This window comes from Cololabis saira, chromosome 19 (assembly GCF_033807715.1).
Source record: "Cololabis saira isolate AMF1-May2022 chromosome 19, fColSai1.1, whole genome shotgun sequence".
Taxonomy (NCBI): Eukaryota; Metazoa; Chordata; class Actinopteri; order Beloniformes; family Belonidae; genus Cololabis; species Cololabis saira.
The window spans coordinates 4,896,036-4,912,765 of record NC_084605.1 but is presented as its reverse complement, the minus strand read 5'-3'; the positions used below and the strand labels follow the sequence as shown (position 1 = coordinate 4,912,765).

The 16,730-nt window shown below is 42.4% G+C and overlaps 1 pseudogene; it reads left to right on the top strand.

Annotated features, from left to right (window-relative positions):
* The window catches only part of LOC133419753 (NLR family CARD domain-containing protein 3-like), a 31,749-nt pseudogene that overhangs the window by 12,206 nt on the left and 2,813 nt on the right, over nucleotides 1-16,730 (top strand).

The window sequence follows — 16,730 nt, the reverse complement described above, 5'->3', positions numbered from 1 at the left end:
CCTTTCTAATTCATGATTTTGCTTCACCTTTACCAAATTAAATTTCCACAATTACCTCACTACTCAATTTCAATGCTCTTTTAGCAATATTGTCTGCTTTCTCATTGCCATCAAAACCCATGTGGGCAGGAACCCAACAAAACCCAACAAAACTGCACAGTAGTTGGACGCTTTCTTCTTTGCTCTCTGAATTTGAGAAAAACAGCGGAGCGGCTTAAATAAAATAGTAAGTCAAATAACTCTGCAAAAAAATTATTAACCAATATATCAAAGTATCTTTTATTTTAAGTCTCTTTCTGAAATGTCGATGCTATTTGCTTTAAAATGCCTTACTGTTTTTTGTTATTAACTTTTAATTAAATTTTTAATTGTCTACCTTATTTTTTGTGTATATTATAAGTCTTCTATATATTTCTCTTGTTCATGATACCTCCCAAAATGTTCTATGTTCTTATATTGTATTTCCTCTACAAGCAGCTTGTATAAAATGTGTTTTTCTTGTTTATAAATTGTGGTCAATAAAAAGAATAAGTCATTATGTGATTTTTTTTCACCCACATAAAAGTGTATTCTTCCGCTCGTGTTGCCAATCAATAAGTTTGACTCATTGTATACAAGAAGCAGTGTTTTCAGGATCCACTTTTGCCTTTACTTTACTTTGTACTTTGAAGTGAAATGGCTTGTGATTCCGTCAGCTTCATGTATTCATTCTTCATTCATTCCTTGGGCTTTTTTTCCTTCTAAATTTAGTTTGTCATAACTTTTACCGTCTTTTACCGTTTATTGGTGTCTGTTTAGATCTAGTTTTTGGATTTTTGCCCACCATCCTTCTGCTTGTTTTCTTTACTACCGGCCTTCCTCTGTTCTTGGTTCATGTGGATTTGAACCATCAACCATCCTCTTAAAGAGCATGATCACTGGCCACAGAAATTTAATAATAATTTACACATTGTGCACAGAGAGTTTTCTTTTTTTTTTTTTAAATGTTCAGCAGAATTTTTCTATGTTTTTTTAATACTCAAGGTCACTTTACATTTCTAAAAAACAAATAATAATTTCTGTTTACAGATGTTTTTTTTGGCGTGAATGATGTAACATTTACATCTGATGACTGTATTGCTAATTTGAATATTAAACAAATGTCTGCCGTGACTTGATAAAACAAAAGTTGCTTAAATTATTGCTAAATAAAACGTCTTTTTCATCACAGCATGTTCTCATATAATCTTAAACACAGTTTGTGGGTTGAATCACATGCTCCGTTATGATTCATTCTTCTTCTTGGTTGGTCTGTAAAATATATTCAGCCTGTGAAAACAAAACAGAATAAACAAAGAGATCTGCTGTTCTAAGTGATTCCTATTTTAGAGAGTTTGTGTTAAAATGACCAAAAAGTCAACAGGGTCCTCTGGTTTGATCTTGCAGCGTTCGACCATGGCCTCAGAGAGACATTACACCCATTTACAGGATAAACGAAAAGCAGATTCAGGTCTATGTGCAGCTAATAAGTGGACTGAGTAACAATAATGAAATAAGTAAAATAACATAATAAAATAGTAAAGTAAAGTAACCATAATACACACTGCCCCTTAGTAGACTGTTATCCAGTTATATTTTCTGCAACCTTGTTCAAACCGAGGCAGCAGTAATAATAACATTACAAATAAGATGAAATAAAACAAAACAGGAACCATCTAGTAGCTTTTATTTATTTTTCTACAGACAGTTTGATGACTGGTGTGATGATGAGAACAGACTGCCCTCTTGTGGTGACACTAGAAACTACACGTTTGTTCCATTTAACCACATTATCGTGTGTAATTCATCTTCATTACAGAAGTATTCAATGATTACAGACTACAATTACATTAATTAATGTCCGGGGAAAGATGAAGATTGTTTTTGCATTAATTCCTCTAGAAAAAGACTCGTTAACGTCGTGATCTTGTTTTTGTTTTTATTTTGAAAGAAATAACCGGAAGTAATTTTGTAGTGTAATTCTTCTAACTTGACACTTTGTGCAGTTACTACATTTCACCACCAGATGGCAGAATGGACCCTCACCTCCATAGACATATAAACGTAGACGCCTCATTGAGCTGGAGGCCGTTGCTGTGATACGTCACCGCGTCAGCCATGTTGGATGTGGTAAATTAGTTTATATGTAATATGTATATTTATATGTTTATTTATTTATCTATTTTATTGACATATTGGAGGTGGCAAATTTACCAGTAAACTAATTAAATGGACCTTCAAAAGCTTCTAGAAGTGTTTTGAGCTAATGTCCGTCATTGGTCCATTCACACACAAACACTAACATTTGGAAATCAAGCAAGAATCAAAGACAACATTTCTATTTATTATTTCATAGAATATGATTGTTTTTGTTTTGCTGCTCCTTTTTTTCTTAGCCATGAGTCTTTCTCCTTCCTCCTTTCTCATCCCATGTAATTCCTGTAAATAATCTAACTAACTCCAATTAGTATATAAAATATATATATATATATATATATATATATATATATATATATATATATATATATATATTTATATCAACCTGAACATCCTGCCAGTTGTTTCACCATAAAATATCTCTATAGATATAGAGATATAGATATAGAAGTTGTAACATTTGTATTTTTCAGTATTTTTTTAACGTGACGGAAGCACACAGACGTTAAAAAAGTACTGCAAATTCAAATAATGTAGTGAGTAAAAAGCAATTTAAAATACAAATTTAAATAATAATAAAACAAGCTTAATAAATAAATGTGCAGATGTTGGTTTGTTCATGAGTGTAATAGCAGCTGGAGCAAAATGGTTCTTAAAATGTTTAATTTTACAATTTCTAAATCTGGAGGGAAGCAGCTGAAACTCAAAGTAAAAATGTTTCTGTCTGTAATCACATTAATAATAATAATAATAATAATAATAATAATAATAATAATAATAATAAGTTCAAACCCTAGTTTCTCCTGTGTAAACCAAAGTGTCCTTGGCCTTGGATTTAAAACACATACACAGCGCACCGACTGAAAAGGCGCCGTCAACACACACACAGACAAGCATACAAGTGTGCATATTTAAAAATAGAGCGGGAGCAAAACTTAGTTTGATTGTACTTTATTTAAGCTATTACATTAATCAGTTGTCAGACCTCAGCGTGTCGGGCTTCATCCAAGCCTGATCTGCTGAGACCGGGAGCAGAGGTGGAAAAAGTACAAAAATATTGTACTTAAGTAAAAGTACAAATTTTCTGCTTGAAAATTACTTAAGTAAAAGTAAAAAGTACCCATTAAGAACATTACTTAAGTAAAAGTATAAAAGTACCTCAACTTAAATATAATAAAGTACCAAAAGTACATGGTGTAAAATGTACTTAAGTACAAAGTACAAAGTACAAAGTACAAAATTCAAAGTACAAAATTATTTTCAAAAGGATTGCAAAGAATCCAAGAATTTGCTTACAACTCTGAATAATGGTGATATTATTCTGACCCCTTTAGCGTTTGTCTCCATTACCCCTTTTTAATTTCTCCCTTTGCTCATCACTGCTGCCATCGGCGCAATTTCCACTGGGGACACGGGGGACATGTCCCCCCCACTTTTCAAAATCATGTTTTTGTCCCCCCCACTTTTTACAGTTTAAAAACTAACGGTAGGCTCAGCCTGTAATTGCGAATCATCAAGACACACTTTGTTTATAAGGAAAGGAAGGAATGAACATGATCTATTTTCATATTTCATAGGAGAAATATGTGGAGACAGGCGCAAGTGAAGAAGTGCAGGCAGGCAGGAACCCAACCATGTTAGCCCAAAAGTGATTGTAGAACAGCATCTCAGCAACAAAACCTTAAGATTTCAAGAGAAGTGGTGCTGTGAATTTCCTTGGCTCCATTATAAACAAGGAGTCAATGGAATCCTATGTTTTTTCTGTGCCCAAGCTTTTGAAAATGAAAAATCAAGCCTGGCCAAGAATGCAGATCCAGCATTTTCCCAAAATGGGCAAAAAAAAAGTTAAAAAGTGTCTAAAAAAGTAAATGCATATTCAAATTGTTTGATTGTTCGCATTCACACACACATAGTCTTACAAAGCCACACTGCACATCCACGCTACAGCTACACGCACAAATTTGCCATTCCTACTTGTGTCCCCCCCACCTCTGAAACTAAAGTTTCGCCCTTGACTGCTGCTGTACCCCATTGGCCCCGCTGACAGGTCCACCCCCAGCCTGTAGTATGCAGTGACAACATTAAGCAACCCCAGCTGATAAAGGATGAGACTTTTGAATGTTTAAATGCCAAAACCACCTTAGAAGGGGTGGAATCAAAGAATGGTGCGCATGGACACGCGTCGGCTGCCGCTCAAGGCTGATTTATGGTTACGCGTTACACCAACGCAGGGCCCGTACCCTACGGCGAGGCTCTGCGTCGATTTAACGCGGAACCATAATTCAGGCTTCAGTCCTCCTCGGTACTCGACGCGACGGCGGTTCCTCCGGCCTTCCGGCCCGCCTCTGCAGCGCAACTCTCCCGGGAGCTGCGGCTCCTTCTCGGTATATTCACTGGCCCCCCTTCCCTCCCGTCCGCCTCATGGTTCCGTGTTAAATCGACGCACACCTTACGCCGTAGGCTACGGCGTAGGGTGTGCGTCGCCGCGTACCCTACGCCGTAGCCCTGCGCCGGTGTAACGCGGAACCATAAATCAGACCCCGCTGTGCTGTTCTTTAATTTGTAGCGAGTAACGACGTGTCCAATTTTAAATATAGCGGATTAAAAGTACGATTTTTTACTTGAAAATGTAACGAAGTAAAAGTAAAAGTACAGAAAAATGAAAGTATCAATAAAAGTACAAATTCTCAAAAATCTTACTTAAGTACAATAACGAAGTACTTGTACTTCGTTACTTTACACCACTGACCGGGAGAACTGATCAATCAGACCGGGAGACCTGATCAGCGCTGTGACGGGCACGAGCCCGCAGCTCTCTGGCCGCGCTGCAGCTGAGTCACTTTCCGATGCTTTTGCGAAAGCCCGAACAACAGTCCAGTCCAGCAGACACGACAGCCCACGCATCTACAATCCTTCAGCAGTAAACGACGGAGCCCGCCGACCGAGCGGCAGCCGACCTCCGTGATCGCCGGGACGCGTCGGCTCCCGCTCAGTCGGGCGGTTCCTCCGGTCTTCCGGCCCGCCTCTGCGGTGCAGCTCCCCCGGGAGTCTCGTCTCCTTCTCGAGAGCGAGCCCCAGGTCTCCCCGTCCGCCCCAGGTGTCCCGCCACGTTGCCGCCGCCGGGCAATCACTGGCAATTCATGCGCCCCCCGTAACCATTTTAGTTTTATCATCCCGTTCATAGCCTCATAATCAATTACATTTAAACCTCCTTCATCTAAGGGCTTAACCGGGTCTCCTTTCCTGATATAATGGTGTTTATCCCTCCAAATGAAGTTGAAGTTTGTTTGGCTATTTGGTAATTAGCTCTAAGGAAAGATAATCTGATTACTACTACGAGCGGGAGCTGAAATGTGGCCGGTTGGGAGAGGAGGGAGATGGGAATGCCTCTTCTGCCCGGGGTGACGTCATCCAGGCCCTTTATAAACCGTGTAAAAGCCAATCACCGGCCGAGCTGGAAGCCAATCCCCCAATCACCTCCTGGTCCTTGCACACACATATTTACATATAATCAAAAGTGAATAGACACACCTGTTACAGATGACCGCTGTGAAAAACACAAACATATTAACATAAATATGACCACAGTCGTAACACCCTCTTTCCCAAGAATTAAACATCCCCCTATAATGTTTAATTCAAGTGAAATTTACAAATTCCTTGACAAAGCATCTGCAATTACGTTTTCTACACCTTTCTTATGAGAAATCTACAGGTTTAAATCCTGTAGAAGGAGAGACCAACGCATGAGCCTCCGGCTAGAGTTGTGTATTCGAGTTGTGGTCAGTAAAGACTTGGACAGGTTGTGAGTTGGACCCGATATATACCTCAAAGTTCTGCAGGGCGAGCAGCAGGGCAAGAGCTTCATTCTCCATAGTATTATAGTTTAATTGTGCCGGTTAAACTTTTTGGAGAAGTAGCAGATAGGATGATCAATGCCCTGCTCATCCTCCTGCAGAAGAACGGCACCTGCACCACACGAGCTAGCATCTACCTCTAGCTTGAAAGGGCGAGTGAAGCTGGGCGCAGCTAAAACGGCTGTACTACACAACAAAGCTTTAGCGGATTCAAAGGCGGCTTGGCAAGCAGGGGACCAAACAAAACTTCTTAAAGGACTAACAAGTCCAGTGAGGGGAGCAACCACATCAGAGAAATTTCTACAGAATCACGCACATCCCGAGAAAACGATGTAATGTCTTTTTTGACTCTGGGGCTGGGAAATCAATAATTGCCTGCACTTTTGCTGCTACTGGACACACCTGCTGATGTCCGAACCTGCTTACCTAGATAGGTTACGGCGCCTTTACCAAATTCACACTTTGCTAAGTTTCAAGTGAGGGAGGCTTCGCTGAGATGGCTGAAAATGAGTGACAGAGTTTCTAAATGATCAGACCAAGTGGAGGAGTAGGAAACCACATCCTCTAAATATGCTTCACAATTTCTCACTCCAGCTAGGATGTTATGCATAAGGCGCTGGAAGGTGGCGGGAGCGTTGCGCAAACCAAATGGCTTAACTGTAGGAAAGTATTGGGTGCAACAAAAGCAGATATTTCTGAGGCCCGCGGTTTTAAAGCAGCACAATGTAACTTTTCCACCTTAATATAATATTTCCAGAGTCATTGTGATGATACATCAACTTACAACAGCTTTAATGACACCTCTGTCATGGTCTGAGGGGGTCTGTATCGCCTTCACTGGCACTATGTAACTTCGAGGTGGATGGTACGAACCCTTCCACGCTACTGGTAAAGCTATACCGCTTTTGTCCAAAGGAGCCGCCAAACTCAACAAAAGCTGAAAGTTACATTGTGCTGCTTTAAGGGAACTTGCCAGTAACCTTTTAACAGGTCCAGCTTGGTTACAAATTTGGCTGAGTCCTCCATCCTAAGAAGAGGAAAAAAATTGGGTTTTGTGGTAGAGTTGATTTTTTTCATTACAGAAACGTGGGGTATTGTCAGATTTTAGGACCAACACAAATGGAGAACTCCACGCACTGGTACTGGGAATGGCCAACCCATGTTCCATAAGATAGTTCACCTCTTGCTGCATCACAGTTCTTTTGGTTGGATTAACCCCATATGCAAGCTGCTTAATGGGTTTATGGCCCTCCACATCAATATCATGAAACAAAACAGAAGTTTGACGGGGATGATCAGAAAACAGTAACAAGTTATCCTCCATCAAATGCATGATATGTGCACGAGCAGAATCGGACAAATGAGCCAAGAAAGACTCCAAATCAGTCAGAACTTCTAAATTTCTCAAACAAGCGACGGTCATTGAACCACTTTTTTTCTGTTAACCCCTTATGAGAGGGATGATATGGAGGAGGAGCGGAACACACTGATATCAAGCCTGGAAAGCGTCTAGAGACAACATCTGTTGTATTAGACGCTAAATAAAATTGAATTGAATTGAATTGAATATCACCGGCGCAGCAGGAGGTGTCAGAGGGGCACTCTCCCGGGAAAAGTAGCGTTTGAGCATATTTACATGACATACTCTAGATTTTCGTTTCTGATCTGGGGTTTGTATGACACAAATTCCACATAGGTCTTGTTGGCAGTTTTATCACTATTTTGAAATTTCTGTAGATAAGCTTCAGGAACAAGTTCATGAGCTCGAAATAGTTTTTTTAAAGTCATGTAGTCCAGACTCGGCTCGGTCGTCAAACTTGCACAAACCTCTAGGGCTTTCCGTACAAGTTTACACTGCAAAAAAAGTGACCAGAACTCCATGGGCCATTTTAACGCAGCAGCTATGCGCTCGAAAGCGCTGAAATAAGAGTTGACGTCACACTCCTGAAACGGAGGGACTAATGCTATGTGCTTACTCATATCAAACCCAGCAGAAGCATAGACCCAGCTTTGACACTGGGGCGAAGGCAGTAGGGGCTCCTCTCTCAAGCTCAAGAGCTCTGAGACGATGATGCATCGCCTGCACTTCAAGCTCTTTATTTTTCGTTTCCACCTCCTTTATCCAGAGGACTAAATGGAGCTTCTGGGTGGACATACTGATAGAGGGATCAAAGGCCGGTTCATCCACACCATTAGCACCACACCCTTCACCTCCCCCACCTGTGCACCTTCCTCCGCCTCACCCGCAGACACCGCCAGTGAGGGTAGCACACCTTTGTCCACACACAAAGTATGACTTAGCTCTGCTTTCCGGGCACTGTAAGGCACCTCAACATCATAGTAATTAGCCACAATTAACAAATCTGCTGTTTTGCATTTTTCAATTTTGTCCCAAGAAGGGCTGGCCACGAATCCCTCCTGTCCAACTCCATACTTTCAAAACACATTTATATTTCTGTTATTTTTGTTTGAACAATGTCATTAGTGTGGTGGAAAAAAAGGATCCGATCATTTGCTGAATGAGGACTCTGGTTTTATGGGGGAGCTGCCCTTTTGTACCAGGAAACAAGATGTTTATTCCTTATACAGGTTTTAAGATAAGATAAGATTGCCTTTTATTTCTCCCTCAATGGGGAAATTCAATTTGTGCAGCAGCAGTACACTCAACACACACATGCATATATAATAACGAAATATAAACAGTATATACATTGAAATGAAAAATAAAAAGTAGTGCAGTACGGGAAAGAAAGGAAAAACAGTACAAAAAAGCAGGTAGGATGTGTATGAGGTAGACAGATATTGCACATGTTTTGAATATAAAGTGGGTCCCAGCAGGTGAGGAGGAAGGCAAAGGTAATGTTTTCAGCTGAGGGGGGAAATTAAATTAAGGAGTGTTTCCTTGATCAAGTTCTACACCAGACCTTTTTTTCAGACATTCGGTGTGGTTCTCTGTGGGAATGTGTTTTGGTCCGTTAAGAAAGAACAAAAGTTACTTGTAACCTTGGACATTAAATAAATAAATAAAAATACAAGATGAATAAAACAATTCAAGTAACACATTACTGAAGTTAAAATTAATAAAATCACACCCCACTAAAGCCGAATAAGACATGAAAAAGTTCCTCCACATTAGTTTTCTAGTTTTACTTTTAGGAATAGTTTTTACCAGTTCTGTCTTTCTTGTATATTGTTGTATATTGTTGTATATTGTTGTGTATTGTCGTGTTAAAGGAGTTTTCGCTCCACCCCCCTCTCCGCCTCTAACCGTCACTCCTGAACTTTGTCTTTTGGCTCAAACAGGTGAAGGTAGGAACTCGTTCTCACTTCTGATTTACCTGCAGAATTTGATCATTCTTGTTTCTGAAGACAAGTCTACATGATTGTTAACAACATTTTTATTTTATTATTGATCAGCAACACTGTGATGATCAGCCGATGATTAGTTTTCTTCATCGATCAAACTTTGGTGTTTTTATTTCCTGGAATGAAGCTGTCGTCTGCAGTATTAAAGTCAGACTGCTGTTTCCTGTGGAGCCTTTCAAAATAAAGCGTGGTTCCTGGAGGAAGTTGTTTGCTGCTTGAAGGAGGAGGACACGTGTCCCTGCAGGACAGTTTCACCTCTGAGCTTCTTCACATTTACAGGAACCAGACTCACGTAGAGGCCGAGTCTCTTTCTGCTTGTTCAAGATTTTCAACTTCCTGTTTCTGCAGTAAAACTCTGTTAGTCACAGTATTTAATGTTTTTAATCTTAGACAGAGAAAATGAGAAAAGGCGATGAGAGAAATCTTCAGAGCGGCTCAGATCAGCAGATACGGCTGTATCAGTGACTTCCTCCACCTCCCACTGGTTTCTGACGGCATTCAAGTGACATAAACACTAAAGAGAGGAGCAAACCAGTGCAGGATCAGCTGATCTCTGTCCAACACCAGTGATGTGTGTTTCTCTGCAGATGAAGGTGTGAGCTGATGTTGACGTGAATTCAGCAGAATGGACCAGTGTGAGGACAGAGAGGAGGGAGTCCCTCCCTCTCTGTGTGGGGAACATGAGAGTCGGAGCAAAGCTCAGAGGTGAGATGAGCATCTCTAACTGTCCCTGACTCTTCTGCATGTCAGAGCCCAAGACTCACATCACCAAACCTCATTATTACAGGAATAAACCTGGACCTGGACCCGGACCCGGACCCGGACGTGGACCTGGATCTGGACCTGGATCTGGATCTGGACCTGGACCTGGACCCAGCTGTGCGTCCTTGAAGAGCGACCAGTCAAAGGACGATTTTATTAACTTCAAAGGAGACCAACGTTCTGCTGTAAAGAGGTGAGTGTATCCAAACGCTGCCAATGATAGACATTTAATGTCTTTTAAATAGACTAGTTATTTTTTATCTGTATAACTTCTTTTTTTTCATATAAATAGAATATGTACATTTTAACTTTTGTCTTTTATCAGGATCCTTCAGAAAAGAGACTCCCTTGAACATGAACCCAGCTGTTTGTCCTTGAAGAGCGACAACTCAAAGGACGAGTTTATTGACTTTAAAGGAGACCAACAGTCTTCTTCAGAGAGGTAAGATGTGTTTAAACACATTAAATGTATTAAAATCAGTCCTCATGTTGGGAAATGTCCACATGTTTCTTCCTGGGTAGATCATGTAGTCCTGGACCCCTGTGGTCCTCCATCACCTGATGGTGATCTGAGCTTCCTCCTCATAGATCTGCATCTCCTGTCAGGAGCTTTTTCCTCTGGTTGACACATCTGGAGGTCTCACCTTCCAGAGTACTGATCCTGATGATGGTCCAGAGTTCATCAGCTGCTTCATGTCTCCATCAATTGTCCATGTTCCTGATCTTGTTGTAACTTTTCACTGAGGTCACATGTACGTTCTCAGTGGATCAGCAGGACTAGTAAACCTTCAGCACCACAGCCAGTCCTCTGATGGACTGTCCTCATCCAAACAGGACTTCATGGACCTTCAGCTGGTGTTTGTCTCTGTGAGGACAGACATGATGTGAGCTAATTCTTCCTGGTTCCTCCACAGAGTGGACCAGCAGAGCTCAGAGCCTCCCAGCGGTCCGTCTGTCCAGCATCATCAGACACAGCTGGACTCCATATTTCTGGTCTGTACATGAACAACAACTGCTTCTCCACCTGTTCTGTTGATGTTTGTCTCCATGCTGGTCTCTGGAGACCAGTGGACTGTCAGTCTGTCCAACATGGGTCTGATGTTTGTCTCCATGCTGGTCTCTGGAGACCAGTGGACTGTCAGTCTGTCCAACATGGGTCTGATGTTTGTCTCCATGCTGGTCTCTGGAGACCAGTGGACTGTCAGTCTGTCCAACATGGGTCTGATGTTTGTCTCCGTGGTTTCAGTCTGATTGTGTCCTACATGTGGTCTTCTGTTCCAGCTGCTGGAGGACAACATTGTCCTATTTGTGATGAACGAGCTGCAGAAGATCCAGAGGGGTCTGAGTCCAGATTACCCAGAATCCCTAGAGCATCTGTTGCAGGGTGAGGATGAAGAGCAGATGAGGAGCAGCAGAGAGGCGTTTGTGAAGATCACAGTGAACTTCCTGAGGAGAATGAAGCAGGAGGAGCTGGCTGAGCGTCTGCAGAACAGTAAGAGGATTTCTCTGAACATTTAAGTTGCTGGATAAATTACCCAGAATGCGTTGTCAGTTCACATCCTGATTGTTTAGGAGAATTAAGTTGATCTTTATAAAACACCTACTGGTTTCTTTTTTCCACTTTTATTAAGGTAATTTTGCTGCAGTTTGTAAAAAGCGGCTGAGGTCTAAGCTGAAGAAGAAGTACCAGTGTGTGTCTGAGGGGATTGTTAAAGCAGGAAACTCAACCCTTCTGAAGCAGATCTACACAGAGCTCTACATCACAGAGGGAGGGACTGGAGAGGTCAACGATGAACATGAAGTCAGACAGATTGAAGCAGCTTCCAGGAAACCAAACGGAGCAGAAACAACCATCAGACAGGAAGACATCTTTAAACTCCCACCTGGAAGAGATGAACCAATCAGAACAGTGATGACGAAGGGAGTGGCCGGCATCGGGAAAACAGTCCTAACACAGAAGTTCACTCTGGACTGGGCTGAAGGCAGAACCAACCAGGACATCCAGTTACTGCTTCCATTCACCTTCAGAGAGCTGAATGTGCTGAAAGAGAGAAAGTTCAGCTTGGTGGAATTTGTTCATCACTTCTTCACTGAAAGCAGAGAAATGTGCAACTTTAAAGAGTTCCAGGTCGTGTTCATCTTTGACGGTCTGGATGAGAGTCGACTTCCTCTGGACTTCCACAACAATGAGATCCTGACTGATGTTACAGAGTCCACCTCAGTGGATGTGCTGCTGACAAACCTCATCAGGGGGAACCTGCTTCCTTCTGCTCGTCTCTGGATCACCACACGACCCGCAGCAGCCAATCAGATCCCCCCTGAGTGTGTCTCCATGGTGACAGAGGTCAGAGGGTTCACTAACCCACAGAAGGAGGAATACTTCAGGAAGAGGTTCAGAGAAGAGGAGCAGACCAGCAGGATCATCTTCCACATCAAGACATCACAGAGCCTCCACATCATGTGCCACATCCCAGTCTTCTGCTGGATCACTGCTACGGTCCTGGAGAAAGTCCTGGAATCCAGAGAGGGAGGGGAGCTGCCCAAGACCCTGACTGAGATGTACATCCACTTCCTGGTGGTCCAGGCCAAAATGAAGAAGGTCAAGTACGATGGAGGAGCTGAGACGGATCCACACTGGAGTCCAGAGAGCAGGAAGATGGTGGAGTCTCTGGGAAAACTGGCTTTTGAGCAGCTGCAGAAAGGAAACCTGATCTTCTATGAACCAGACCTGAGAGAGTGTGGCATCGATGTCAGAGAGGCTTCAGTGTACTCAGGAGTGTTCACCCAGATCTTTAGAGAGGAGAGCAGCCTGTACCAGGACCAGGTCTTCTGCTTCATCCATCTGAGTGTCCAGGAGTTTCTGGCTGCTCTTCATGTCCATCTGACCTTCATCAAGTCCGGAGTCAACCTGCTGGAGGAACAAAGAAACACCTTCTGGTGGTTTAAAACAAGAGCAGTGACTGACCTCTATCAGAGTGCTGTGGACAAGGCCTTACAGAGTCCAAACGGACACCTGGACTTGTTCCTCCGCTTCCTCCTAGGTCTCAAACTGGAGACCAATCAGACTCTCCTACGAGGTCTGCTGGAACCAAAACAAAGAAGTTCACAGAACAATCAGGAAACAGTTAAATACATCAAGAAGAAGATCAGTGAGGATCTGTCTGCAGAGAGAAGCATCAACCTGTTCCACTGTCTGAATGAACTGAACGATGGTTCTCTGGTGGAGGAGGTCCAACGGTCCCTGAGGTCAGGACGTCTCTCCAGAGGTGAACTGTCTCCTGCTCAGTGGTCGGCTCTGGTCTTCATCTTACTGTCATCAGAAGATCTGGAGGTGTTTGACCTGAAGGAATACTCAGCTTCAGATAAGGTTCTACGGAGGCTGCTGCCAGTGGTCAAAGCCTCCAAGAAAGTTGTGTAAGGACGAACATGGACACATCTGTTTGAGTTACAATCACATGTTGTGTTCTTAGAGGAAACCAGTTAAATTCACTGTTCAACTAAGTTCAGGTTCATGTGGGACCAGTTCTCAATGATTCATCTCAGGAAACATTACATGCAGAGAAAAGAAATGTAGCTTTGATCAAGACTGTGGTGCAGAAACACTTATTGATTAATAGTTGAATTGATCAGTATTCATTTAAATTCTATGATTCATTCATTTGTTGAATTAAATAATCAATGTTTAAATTACATGATAATTTCTCTTTAATCTACTCTGCAGGTTGAGTGGTTGTAACCTCTCAGAGGACATCTGTACAGATCTGTCCTCAGTTCTCAGCTCTCAGTCCTCCAGTCTGACAGAACTGGACCTGAGTAACAACGACCTGCAGGATTCAGGACTGAAGAAGCTGTGTCCTGGACTGGAGAGTCCACACTGTCACCTGGAGTCTCTCAGGTCAGAATCCACCAAGTGTTCAACTGTTGACCGTTAGAACTGTTTGTTTGGTTGTTTTGTTAGATCCCTGTTAGCTGCTGACCTTTACGGTAACAGCAGTTTCTCTGGGGTCTCATCAGAATCACAATGGGTGCAACCAATCAGATATCTTCCTTGTTTCAGCCAATCATAAGAACGCACCCCACATGGGGGACAATATACTCATAAGCCAATCACAGTAAGCCTTTGAAGCCACAATATGCATGTGCATTTCAGTCAGTTCAACATGGCTTCCAGCAAGGATATCATCTAACATCTAATTTAACATGTTTGGCTACTTAATCTCCTTGTTTGCTATGAGAAATGTTTGGTTATTAATCTCAACTGCTTTAATTGTGCAACTCCCGATACAATCCACATATTATTGTAGTGGCAGCTGTCCAAGGAGGTGTCTGTCAGCTGGAATGGTGCAGGGACTCATGGGATACCATATTCCTTTGGAGGTTTCCTTCACTAACTGGTTTTGTGTGGTTTTGCTGTTTTTTAAAGTTTTTTATTGTTTGGTCTCTCAGTTGCGACAGTTTTCCTAGGTGATTCTCTGGCTGCTGGTGCACCATGAGTGAGATGGGTGTAGCAACTAACGACATCTTTCTGTGTTGTTGTTGCTTGAATAGTTAATAAAATCTGACTTTAAGAATTTAAATAAAGTTTTCTGGTCCAAAAACGGGCAAACAGGCTTGATATCAAGCAGGCAGTATCAGTAGGCTGGGAAATGCTGGAGAGCTTGGCAAAAACACTAGACAATCTGGCAGAAGACATGTGGATCTGGGCTGGTATCTGAAGGAGGACTGATGACAATGAAAATCAGGGGTGGAGATGGGGGGAATCTCAGGTGAGTGGAATGAGATAATTACCTGGATGATGAGGGGGGCAGGATCTGAAATGACAGGAGACTCAGTGACGTGATGAAGACATTCACAACAGAGATCATCCCATGACCTGCAGTCAGTCCAGAACCCTGCTGCCGAGTCCTCACTGAGACCAGGAGACCCGACTCCTCACTGAGACCAGGAGACCCGAGTTCTCACTGAGACCATGAGACCCGAGTCCTCACTGAGACCAAGAGACCCGGGTCCTCACTAAGACCAAGATATTATTCTTTCAAACTGTCACAAACCACGTGTTTTGTTTAAAACCATTGATTCAGCTCTTAATGCTCAGCAGACTGTCAGTATAGAGGCCTCCCCTGCTGCTTGTGAAAAATGTCTTCACTTTATTATTGATAAGGTCTCTTCTGCTAGGGCTCTCATCCCACCCACTCTTCATGACCCCTCAATCTCTGTCACCTGCTCTGCTGTCTTTCACCGGTTTGAGCTTGTGAATCTGTCCGGTTTACAGGTGATTGTTGGTCAGTTGAAGTCCTCTGGCTCTCCAAATGATGCTGTCCCTCCTCAACTATTTAAAGACGTTTCCCCAATGATGAAACCTCTGTTCTTGCAGTTATTAATAATAGTCTGTCCTCAGGTGTGGCCCCTGTACATTTTAAACATGCAGTTGTACAACCCCTGATTAAAAAAATCTGGGCTAGATCCTACAGCTCTTGCCAATTTCAGGCCGATCTCCAAACTACCTTTTATCTCAAAAATCCTCGAGAAGATAGTTTACAGTCAATTAATGGCCTTTTTGAAAGACTACAATATTCTTGAGGTATTCCAATCCGGTTTTAAATATCTGCAGAGCACCGAGTCAGCCCTTTTAAGAGTTTTTAATGATATCTTTTTAGCCACAGATTCCGGTGACTGTGTTATTCTTGTGCTTTTAGACTTAACTGCTGCATTCGACACAGTGGACCATAAAGTTTTAATTTCTCGCTTGGAGCAGTGGATGAGCATCAGGGGAGTAGCACTGGAATGTTTCAGGTCGTACTTGGCAGACCGAACTTTCTGTGTCAGCCTTGGCGACTCTGTGTCCTCCTCCGCCCTCTCTCATGTGGGGTTCCGCAGGGCTCGGTCCTCGGCCCTCTCTTGTTCTCCTTGTATTTGCTCCCGCTTGGCTCCATACTTAGGAAGCATGGTGGCGCCGCTGGAACACCCCTTCCAGATCTGGGCTCCTTGGCCCAGCATGTAAAACCAACCATCACAAACCTAGGGGTCAAAGTGGATGCTGCTCTCAAGCTTGACAGCCAGATGAGGGCGGTTGTCAAATCAAGTTTTTATCATTTACAGCAGCTGGCTAAAATAAAGCCAATTCTTTCAAAACAACAGCTCGAAATAGTAATCCATGCCTTTGTCACCACTCGGCTGGACTATTGCAATACCCTTTATTTAGGGGTTAGTGCTTCCTCCAGCTCCCGTCTCCAGATGGTTCAGAATGCTGCAGCCCGCCTGGCACACGTAAATATGAGCACATTTCCTTGAAAGAGCCATATTGGACCAAAAACACAAAAAACAAATATGTCTGGAGCCGCAAAAAATGAAAAGTCTTGTATAAGACTTAGAAAGAAGGCAACACATGCTGCATGTTTCTATATTAGCTATAACTGGGGGAAGATTTATTTTTTTCATTATGCACTTCGAGAAAAAAGTCGAAATGTCGAAAAGTCGAGAAAAAAGTCAAAATGTTGAGACAAAAGTCGAAATGTCGAGATTAAAAATGTAAAGCAAAAAGGAAGAAAAAAGGAAAAAAAGAAGAATAAA